Source organism: Hibiscus syriacus, unplaced genomic scaffold (genome assembly GCF_006381635.1).
Source record: "Hibiscus syriacus cultivar Baekdansim isolate YM2019G1 unplaced genomic scaffold, ASM638163v2 tig00110013_pilon, whole genome shotgun sequence".
Classification (NCBI taxonomy): Eukaryota; Viridiplantae; Streptophyta; class Magnoliopsida; order Malvales; family Malvaceae; genus Hibiscus; species Hibiscus syriacus.
The window spans coordinates 3,942,711-3,954,486 of NW_024062563.1; the positions used below are offsets into that span (position 1 = coordinate 3,942,711).

Genomic DNA, 11,776 nt, shown 5'->3' on the forward strand with positions numbered 1-11,776 from the left:
GAGGAATATTTTCATTTTTCCTGGCAGATCTCCATTCTTCATAATCAGGAGTTAACATTTCTTTTGCTGCTTTAGCTCGGATACAAAAAGTTGTTTTCCAAGCTGTAACGGTTTTCCATGATATTTCTTTTATAATTTTTGCTGTGGAATGCGAACTCAGACGACTGTAATCCAGCAGTGACAGGTACAAATTGACGACATTCATATTGTCTTATGACCAGAAGTGGTGCATATCCAATTCCTCCCCATAATCCGAGCAGCATTATCCAGTTGTAATCTCCATATTTGTAACAGAATTCTCTTTGGATTTGCCATGGGGCTCGCCAAACAATGTCATTGCTTTGCAGATTTCGAAAGGCATTAATCCACATATCTTTCTTAATTTCTTTCGGCCATTCCTGCTCCAGAAATTCTTTTAATGGTGAATAATCCGTATTAAAGCGTCAGTATGAAACCTTTTCTTCTGTCCAGAAATGACTACGGATCCAAACATATAACAACTGGGTACACCCTGAGAATCGTCCACCTCCTAGCTTTCTACAAGCATTTAACGATCTGAAGGTCTCTGCTAGGATTGCAGAAGCAGGATTAATCTTTTTCGGTAGCTGTTCAAACAAATCTACCACTGCAGCTTCAACATATCCCAATACTTTTGGGAAGATGACCATACCATACATACCCAGAGCAAATAAATCGAATCGTACTTTAATATCTGGATGGCTCTGAATAAGTTCTTTAATGTTGGTCCAAGCAATGCCATCGTTTTCGCCTTTTTGTTTTGTACGGGATGCCACCCATTCTTCTCGTACCCCGGCAATCTTTGCTAATTTAACTCGAAAGGGTTGAGTTTTAATTGACTTTGAATAGATTCGATTCTCCAAAGCCCCATCTATATGTAGCAAAGTTGTGTACTCTTCAATAGTAGGGACCAATCCTCTTTATTGAGAGTGAAGCAATTGTACCCTGGATTCCAGAATTGAACTAGGGCTCTGAGTAATTCATCATCAACTTCGACATAGAGCAAATATGGGATGTCTCCGTAAGTCTGATAAAACTGCAATTTTTTGTTTGAATCCCAACTTTCCCAAATACTTCGCAAATCTTGCATATCATTTCTTTTTAGCGAAACTGGAGCATAACTGGCTAAGTCAGATACATATCATCCTGCAGACTGTCTCCTTCTTGTCTTTGTAAATCCTCAGCCCACTGTCTTACTTCTGAGTTTAGAATTACTTGATTTGAACCTTTTTTATCCATGGATGAAGGCTTTCCAATGAGACAATTAACACAAGGATCAATGCCTTTTATCCTGTATGATGCTATGCAAACAGAAAAATAAAGAACACACAAAAGAAAATAAATTAGTTTACATAATAAAGAAATTTAATAATAACATTTACATAAATATTTTTATTTAAACATGCTTTTTCTACATTTAAATAATTTAAATAAACATGTAATTTAATCAGTAAAGAAAATAAATAAATAACAGGAAAGTCAGAATTCATTTCTCCTGTGTGTACACCTATTTTGGACAAGATTTCGGCATGACTTCAGATCGGAAGAGTTTCTAGGGTTTTTTTTATATGTAGGGTTTCAGATCTAAGAATTAAGGTACCCGAATTGTCCTTGTTAGTGCCCCCTTGGGTTGCTAACCCTCAATCCTAGTCCATCACAGACTAAAATGGATCGAGTTCAATTCGAGGGGATACATTTCTCTATGCCTGACACGGAGAATAAATTCTCACGAAAACATAGAGTATATGAACCCCGAAAGTTACTTGCTAGGTCTGACACGGAGAATAAATTCTCACGAAGACATCGCTTTCACTCCCACTTAAAAGGGACAACTCAATTATAGAGCTTTATGTTATGCAATGCAAGTGTTGTGTGTGAAGAGAAATGCTCGAACCTTTGACAGAAAAATAAATAATGAAATAAAATACTTGCAAATAAAATAAAACATATAAATATTATGAAAATAATATAAAAATTTTGAAAAGAAATAATTAAAAATTAAATATATGAACTTTTAATTTTTAATTAATAGAGACAATTTATAATTGATTTTAAAGTTTGACCGTTCCCCAGCGGAGTCGCCAAGCTGTCGTAACCGGTTTTCGTCGGGGCACGAAATTTTAAATTTGGCGGGAAAATTGATGTGAATAAATGGTTTTGAAAATAATTTGGGAGTCGCCATCGGCCTTTTGGGTTAGGTAGGTCGAATACCTAAAAATTATTTTTTAAAAGAGTTTTAAGAAAACACCAATAAAAAAAATGAACTGATCTGCGTTTATAACCAAAAATTCGTTCTTTTTAATAATAAAGAGGGATTCGTGGTCGGTTACGTTTAGGGAAGGATTAGCACCCCTACAACGCCCAAAATTGGTACTTTATAATTATAAATTGTCTTTATTATTAAAAATATTAAAAATTCAAAATATATTTAATTTATAATCCTATTATTTCAAAATTATAAAAAATATTTAAAAATATCGGAAAAGGACTTCTAGGTGCCTTAAGACAGCTCTTTTCTTTGATATTGATAAATATTAATTTAAATTAAATAATATTTTAAAAATTAATTATTAAATTTTAAAATACCAGAATAGGACATCCAGTTGTATTAAGACTGTCCTTTCTTCGATATTGAAAAATAAATATTAAAATAATTTATTTAAAAAATTAATTATTATTTATTATATATATTTATGAATACATAAAATATTTAAAAATATAAACAAGTAAAATTAAAACAATAAAATACAACTAGAACGAATATTTAAAAGCAGTAAAATAAATGAAAACATTAAAATAAATGACTAAATTATAGTAAAAGTAAATTAAAAACCTAATTCATAATTAATCAAAATTATAGGGATTAAACATGCTATTTCTTTATTTTATTTATTTAGTGACTAAAATAAAATTATCTAAAATTCGGATATTAGAATAAAATAAATTAAAAATATAAACTAGGGATTAAATATGTTATTTATCCTAAATATATTATTTTAATATAAAGGACTAAAATAAATAAAATTAAAATTAAAGATCTGAATTAAAAGGATTATAAACTCGATTTAGTGACTAAAATGTAAAGTTTACAAATCTTGATGACTGCGGACGGGATTTAACAATTTAAATTTGCACATATAGTCCTTCCTGAAACGACGTCGTTTAGGAAGGCCTATATAAGGTCCAAAACGGCTGGCCCGAAGGGCCAGCCTTCATTTCATTTTTTTTCTCTCTCTCAAGCAGAGAGAGAGCCAGAATTCTCTCTGGCCTCTCTCTATATTCCCTCGCCGGAGGGAATCCGACAGCCGTCTGCCGCCGTAAATTCCCCCGCCGACCACCGCCTCCGGTGGTCGGAAATTCCCCAAATTCACCTAAAATATGGATCTAAACACCCTAAGACCGAATCCGGCCTTTGTTTCCCCAAAAAGACTCCTAATCGGAGTAAATCTATGAAAATACCTTCGATATTTTCTGTTCTCCGACGATGTTTAATGCTTCCGGTGATGGTCAAGGCTTCTTTGGTAAGCTTCTTTCCTCTTTTTTTTTTTTGATGTGTTGTTGTTAACTGGGATCGTTGGTAGTTTTTGTATCTCTCTATGTCTCTGTTGTTTTTCTCGTCTCTCCCCGTTCTTCTCTGTTTTTGCTCGCAGATGGGGTGATGGCTTTATAGCCATCACCGGCGTGGCCATCGGACCGGGTAAAAGAATGACCTTCGGTGAGTCACCGGACTCCCAGTGGTGACTCACCCCATAGCCATGGCGTGGACGGCTGGCGTTGGAGCTTCTGGAGCCTTCGGTTGGGACGTGGCAGCGGTGGAGACAGCGAGAGCAGCTGCGGCGGCCGCGTGGCCCTGGGGTATCATACCCTAGGGTTTGCATCTGGAGGTTCTTGGACCGTTGGATCATGCCAGATCCAACGGTGGATGGATGATGGCGGCTATGGTTTAGGGTTACATATTTAGGTTAAATGGTTGGGCCATTGTATTTTGGGTTAACTAGTTGGGCCAGTTACTGTTGGATTTGGGCTTGTAATAATATTTAATAATAATATTAATAATAAATAATAATATTAGTAATTATAATAATAATAATAATAATTATAATAATTATAATAATAATAATATAAATATTTAAATGAAAAAAATGAGTATCTTCAATATCTTTCGAATATTGTGAATGGTAAAAAATGACGGACTCATTATATAACTTTTTGAAGGTTGTCAAAGGAATTTTCTTAATTTTAAAAATGAATTTAATTAAATAACACATTTTTTAATATAATTAAATATATTCGTATGCGATTTTTAAAAAATAAAAATAATATAAATTCCATAAAATAATACGATTGGAAATATTTCGACTCAACGTCCAATCTCACCCGCCATGACAAGTCTACTTTGGTTTTTACTGTTAGTTTTGATTGATGTCTATAATTCTATTTCAATGATGTCTATATATATATTTTTTCTTCAAACAATGGTGTCTATACTTTAAAATATAAAAATTTAAAAGGTTTGTATTTGATGTATTATTATTATTATTATCATATAATAAAATTTATTTTAAATAATAAATTGTAGTGACATGTTATCAACGTTTAATGATTTTAGAAAATTCATAATATAAAAAAACATAGAATCATTTTTCTTACAATTTTTGTTCACCAATCTCCTCTTTGGCAGTTATTAGTTTCTTTGTTGTTTTAGGTGGATTTTGTTTTTGCAGAGGTAAAAGGTCTGCAGTCTGCGGATCACATCTGCAGGCATCTGCAGCAGAAGAGGTGGACCAAAAGTCTACAGTCTGCAAGAAGAAGACTGTTTGTTTTTTAACGTCTGCGGACTGCTAAAATAAACTGAAATATAAATAAACTGATTTTTTAAACTTAAAAAAGGTTTGCAATACTGATATTTAAATAATTTTAGTTTTACAATACTGAAATTTAAATAATTCATAGAACTACAATAATATTTTTTTAGAAAAACAAACATCACCTTATTAATTCTATTATAAGTCTCACATAATCACATGTATTATTAGTTTTATAAGTTTTATAGAATAAAATTTATAAATGATCATTAAATTATATGATTTTTTTTAAATATGCAATTATGTAACACTTTAAATTTTTTTAAATATATATTCATAATTTATTTTTATAATTATATGATATTTTTAGAAAATATTTTTTAATTTATCAAATTATTTTATGATTATTTTTTATTTAATTGTGATTATATTTTAAAATTTTAAAAACATAATTTATAATTTTTATATTTTAAAATCTTAATTATCAAACAATGAAATAATTTTTTATTAAGTAATGTGGTTTAAATACTTACATTTTGTATAAAAAGTTTAAATATAATTTAAAAATAACAAATCCAAAAAAATATTATATTTAAACTTAAATCAAAATAAATATAAAATTTTAATAATATATAAAATAATTTATATAATAAAATTAAATATCTATAATAATATTAAAAAATTAATATTTAATTTATTTAAAAAATTAATATTAAAATTAATATCTATAATATAATATTAAAAAATTAATATTTAATTTATTTAAAATTTTAATATTAAAATTAAAATCAAATATAATATAAAATTAAATATAAAACCTCTTTGAAAAGGTTAGAAGACGTCTGTAGACATAACACCACGTCTGCGTCGCGCATACCACATGCAGATGTGAAAAGAACTTATGTCTTCTAAAAAAAATGGTCTGCGAAGCTCAATGTCTACTCGTGGTCTGCTCAGCGTAGACATAAGAACTTTACAGACCTTACACAGTAAAAACAAACACCACCTTAAAAATTAGTAAAGTTAGTTTTAAATTTTAAATATAAATTACTCTTTAAAAAATAATATAATTATTGCAACATCTAATTAGTGGAGGATTCACGTCAAATTTAAGGTGAACAATTACTCATATTTTGATTTTTCTATATTGTTCATTTATTTTATTAATTATGTATATCTTAAAATATTTTTTAAGCGTACTCACGTATAGAAGTTATGCGTTGTTATTATTATATGTGCCATCCTAAATAATAATTTTAGATCGTCAATGCATTTAATACTTATCGTTTTAACATATATTATTACTATTTTTTATAACAAAAAGTTTAGGTTAAGAATGACTATTCAAGTATAAGGTTAGAGTATACTTAAGATTCAATTAAGATTTACGTAAGAATTTATAAATTCTTCATTAAAAGTAACGGTAGTAAGATTCAAACTTAACTTTACAAACTCAAATTTTTAAATCTCAACTACATGTACATCACTCCATTGACATGAATTATTACTATTCTACTACTATTATTTCTAAATGAAAATATAAATGTATATTTTTTATTAGATATATTCATGAAAAAAAAATCGGAGAGATGAGGATTGATTTTTAAGGAGAGTGTGGGTTTAGGTTTGAACCAGCAGGCAAGTTTACCATTCCTATAAGGACCAAGCCAAACATTATCAATTTCTCCCTTTTGCTAAACACGTCCTCAAGAACTGGCTTGTCCTAATGGCCTCTCTTTGGCATTCCGAGAGAACCACTAAAGGAAATCTCAACTGCCCATCTTCAGAAGACAACCAATGGCTGGAGTTAGGGTTAGGGTTAGGGTTTAGTATTCCACCAAGGAGACAAAAAAACCATCAACCCAATAACCCTAACATTGCCATTCCATTCCCAGTTTCAGCCTCAGCTGCTTCTTCAAATCTCAAATCCAAGCACAACACACCAGCTGGTTGCAGTAACAGCAGCAAAGGGTTGGAACTAGGTTTAAGTTTAGGGTTGGACCACGGAGGACAAGAAGAAGATGATGATTATAATGATATGGGGTGGTGTTGGCCGTGCCATGACATGAATAATCTTCCTTCTGGTAGCTTGAAGAACGACTGGCAAATGTTGGTTCCCAATAATCACCATGATTACTCCAGGATAACCAGACCCCACTCTGGCTTGTGGTTTACCCTTCACTCCTACAACAACCGGTGAGACCTCTTTCTTTTGTGTTTTCAATCTCACCATCATTAATACACACAGCACACTCTCTCTTTCACATGCTACGTTCTCATCACTGTTTCGTTTTATTATCTATCTCAATCAATCCATCCTTAACCTCTTTTTTCTCCTCTTTTATCCATTTTAATACATTTTATTAGATTCTTCAGTACTGCACGACTGATTCCCTATATACATTAATATCCTTGATTTAGCTAAATAAAAAGATATATATATGTATAATGCCATGGACAAAAATAGAAAGAAAATAATCCTTCTACAATTCCATGAATTTAGAACAAGTAGGTAGGGTTTGTAATATTGTTTGCGTTACCTATACCATATTTTGCAGGAACGAGGAAGCACTGCCTCAAATACCAAAGGCGTACATTAGAGTCAAGTAAGTGGGAGGTACACATTAGCATTACATTATGGTTTGATCGTATCACTGTCATGTGTATGTGTGTGTTTTTTTCTTTCTGCATATCTTTCAACTAGCTAATGATGTGTTCAGCAAAATGAGTGAGAAAAAAGCTGACGTTGCTTTTCCTTTTGGGTTTTGTTGTCCTTTTCCATTAAAAAAAACTTTAAAATGGAAATAATTATAAGGGACGAGAACGTGACGATTTTCATGGTTAAAAAGTATCTGGTTACAAAGCTCGGTCTCTCCAACGAAGCTGAGGTAATTATTCAATCCCTCGCTGCTGATTCTTCTTCTCCTTTTTTTTTTTCTGACAACGAAGATTGTTGTTTGGTCGAAGTGACAAAGCTTTTGTTTTTTTTTTCCTTTCTGTGATGCATGACAGGTGGAGATAGTTTGCATGGGACAGAGATTGTTGCAGACACAAACGTTGAAGCAAATAAGGGATTGTGTGTGGTTGCCGAGCTTCCTTGAATCTGAGTCGTTCCACAATTACTCACTTCAAAGTAATTTTGTGAATAATCATTTGATGTCTTTATTCTACGGAAGGAGATGTGCTTTCAACTAATATAATATGCACACTTTTGTGTGTATATAGATATATATCTAGTATGTGCCACCTTCCTCAAATTTATATGTTGATTTAGTTCCATTTCCACTTTTTTAATTAATATATTTTTGTGGTGCATCGAAAGGGGTGGGTGAGGAAATTCCTCATTATTAAAATTTTTAAATTATCATATATTTTTTATATTTTTATTAATAATATGTTTTCACTCTTTTTAAATTTTGAAAAGTTTATTTTTCTTAAAATTTTAGAAATTCATTCTTTAACATAAGATTTTACGACCGTACTTGTGTTTAAAATTTTTATGGTTATTTTACTGAAGATAATGTGAATTACATGATAATTCGTAGGATAAAGTGCAAAGTGTTATACGTGGAAGTGTTTAAATTATAATTGTATATAGAAATTAAATTATGCATTAGTTGTAATTATAATTTAAAAATCCTATAAGAAAACTATAGTATACTATATAAATATAATTTTGGAGTCCCAAGGAAAATCGTTGAGTTCCATATAGTGTTTTTGCTGCAATTGGAGTTTGACATAAATAACAAAGAACATAATAGGGTTTTATTTCTTCTTAAATTAATCCTACTGTTAAATAGTATTGACAACGATGGTGAAATTGAAAACAAAGCTGGTGCAGTGCAGCTGAGAGAAATTATCAGAATTGAAAATTGAGAAGAATGTAATGGCATTCAAGGTTATGGAGTACAATTGTCTCCCTTAAAATTATCATATATTTTAAATTTTTATACATTTTCTATTAAAAATTTGTTTTGCTAATTCGTCCATTCTTAAAATTTTAGAAATTTATTCTCTAACATAAAGTCATGAGTATGTAATTACCCATAGGTTAAAGAGATGAGAGAATCTGCAAATAAATTCTAGTATGTTTTGTGGGTGTTGGTGAATTAGGTTTAGCTTAGTTAGGTCGAGGTTTAATTAATTAGTTTATCATCCGGTTTTTGTAATGGGCTATATAAATCATACATGTTAGACTACTAGATGAGTTGAAGTAATCGTTGTTCAAATTTTATTGAATAAAAGTCCATTTTCATATTTGTTCCCTGAATTCTTCAATTCCCTCTCATGTTCTTTCCTAATCGTATTGTGTAGTTAAGTTCCGATGATTCACTTAGTTCGACATGACATCAATCGTTGATGATTCTAAAATTATTATTGTCGCCGTCGTTACATCTTCATTGAGGGTCTTAACGCAATTAGATTGCATGTCTCGTCCTAAGCCTCTTTGGTGCATTGTTGGGATTGTATGTACTTAATCTTACACTCATCCAGGCTGGACTAAAGTTGTATATGTTCATCTGACGCTCCTCTGGTTGTAAGTAGATTCACGTTCATTGTACCATTATATCTATGTGGTTTTTGGTTCGACAGATTAGTTAATATTTCATCATTTATTTCTAATAATAATACTTTTATATTAAACTTCATAAGTTGATAATTTAATATATTTGTTCGGAACATAATTATACTTTACACATAACACGCTTAGAATATTATAGTCTAAAACAGCCTTAGAAAAGATAATAATTAATCAGGATTCAATCTTAGTGTTAACGGGTGGAATGATGAAAAACAAAACAAATCAAAAGATTTCTTTAAAATAAAGAAAGCAATGGCAAAACGCTAAAAACTAAAAAGCAGCAGCTGTTTGTAATGTTGACCACCCTCTTCTTTTGCCTTTATATCTCTTAATGCCTAAAAAGCCCCCTCAATCTGAATATATCATAGCTTTTACTATATAAAAATTTTGGCTAAATATCAAGTATTATTTAAATATCAAAATTCATAACATAAACGTTATAGGAACAAAAATTTGCAATTTACTGGGAAAACAATATTTCTTTCTAGGCAGTGTTAGGTATAGAGTATACACAAAGCAGCTAACTATATCAATAAACTTCTTTCTGTTTCTAGAGGCAAAGCAAAACAGCAATTAAATAGTGTTTGGTCCATAGTTCATTTTGTGGCCTAAACAGATGTAGTCATGGTCTTCAAGCGATAGAGGAGCTTCTTTTTCTTCGACGTGGGACTATCAATGGTGAGAACAACCTTGCCAAGCTCACCAGCCTTGAAATTGTTGCACACTACCTGCTGCTCGTCCGAACAATCCACCTTCTTGGTCTTCTGGATTATGATGGTGTAGCTGTCTTCACCGCTGGGCACGAATTCTGCACCGTAGTTCACATCCCATGTCATAAAACATGCCTGCAAATCCATCTCAAAACAAAATAACTGGGGTCATGTTTGTGGTACAGAAAACCACACAATAAAAGTGAAAGCCACTTGCCTCATTAACTGGGAACTCGACTGTGTGCTTCGCCGCTGGCTTAATAGTTTCCTCGATGACGGAATCGGTATGAGTGAATTCACCGTCTTTGCTCAGTCCTCCATATTTGGCCTGAACTTGCTCTGCGGCGATATACCTGAAAAGTGTTTCTGCAGTTTTGGAAGGGCCTGCAAAGACAAACTTGCTTCTGGTTCTTTGTGTCAATAATGGACTTATCATCTTATTGACTGCAAGGTACCACCATGGCACATTGATGAACACCTAAACAAGGAGAAAGCATTAATGTTTATTATTGGCAAAAAGAAGAATATCAAAAGAATACCTGTCTGGCAACGAATTCTGGGTAGTTGTCCTGCAGCAATTGAAGGGCTTGTTTGTAGCTTGTCTAAGCTCCCACTTAGAAAGTCCAGGTGAATTCTTGAGGTCATGATTTGAACAATAGTGCATATGCCACCGGGTTGAAATCTAGCTTCCTGATACTTTTCCAGGAATTGGATTCTCCATCTCAAAAATGTTGCCTCTTGTCTTCATCAGAGAATGTTTTCTGGTAAAGCTCCTTGTTTTGGAACTCCCCGTACACATTATAGCACACTGGGTGTCCTTGTTTGTCAAAACCATGCATGAACACCACTTTCTGTAAGTCATCACCCAAATCTTGTTCCACCAGTTCATCGATGCCGAACTGTTTTCGCCAACGAATGGTGTTTTGGAGCATGTTGAATGCCTCCTTCACCTTGAAATCTCTGGTTCTTAGAAATTTGAGGAGGATAACATCGCTTCTTTCGTCTGATAGCAGTGGTATCCCCCATATAGATATCTCCACTTTGTTAGCATCGGCCTTTGCTTCTGAAGGTTCTTTAGCTGCTTCCGGTGATTGCTCTGGTTGAACTGAAGAAACAATAGTGTCCTCAATGGCTTCAACAGTCTTGGCACCATCGTCTTCAGCGGTAGCAGTCTAGCAGCAGCAACCTGATTAATGCTTTCTTCCTTTGTCTCGGCTTCTTCTAGCTTTGGTTCTTCTTTGGCAGACTCATCCTTTGGCTCTTGTTGTTGCTGTGGTATTACAGACCCAAAAAACTCATGCTTGCCGAGCGCTTCCCGAACAAGCACTTTAAGTTCTTCGACAGCTTTCTTTTCATAGTCGACAAGATCAGCAACCCTAGTGCATTCTTCCTTGTAAGAACCCGACTGAAGAACTTTCTAATCATCAACATCACCATTGGTTACTGCATCCGATTTCACAGTCTCTAAAGCTTCCTCACCCTAAATCTGCTTCGGTTTCACCGGTTCTTCATCGCTTTCGAGTACCGGAGGTGGCACTTTCGCTGCGACTGCCGTAACCACCGGAGTTCTCTCAGGTTGTGGCACGTCGGGAACATCCACAACCGGCACCTCGTCTGCTTGAGCTGTATTCAGAACTTCGTCAGCCATATTAAACTTGGTT

At 32.8% G+C, this 11,776-nt stretch overlaps 1 long non-coding RNA gene and 1 pseudogene across 1 annotated transcript; one reads left to right on the forward strand and one right to left on the reverse strand.

Moving 5' to 3' along the window:
- Positions 1–7,394: 7,394 nt before the first annotated feature.
- On the forward strand, positions 7,395–8,022 carry LOC120212475. The gene is made up of 3 exons (XR_005524700.1): positions 7,395–7,429; positions 7,639–7,711; positions 7,836–8,022. It is a non-coding gene; the product is annotated as an uncharacterized LOC120212475 (long non-coding RNA).
- A 1,943-nt stretch (positions 8,023–9,965) lies between these two features.
- Positions 9,966–11,776, reverse strand: LOC120212610 (annotated as a pseudogene).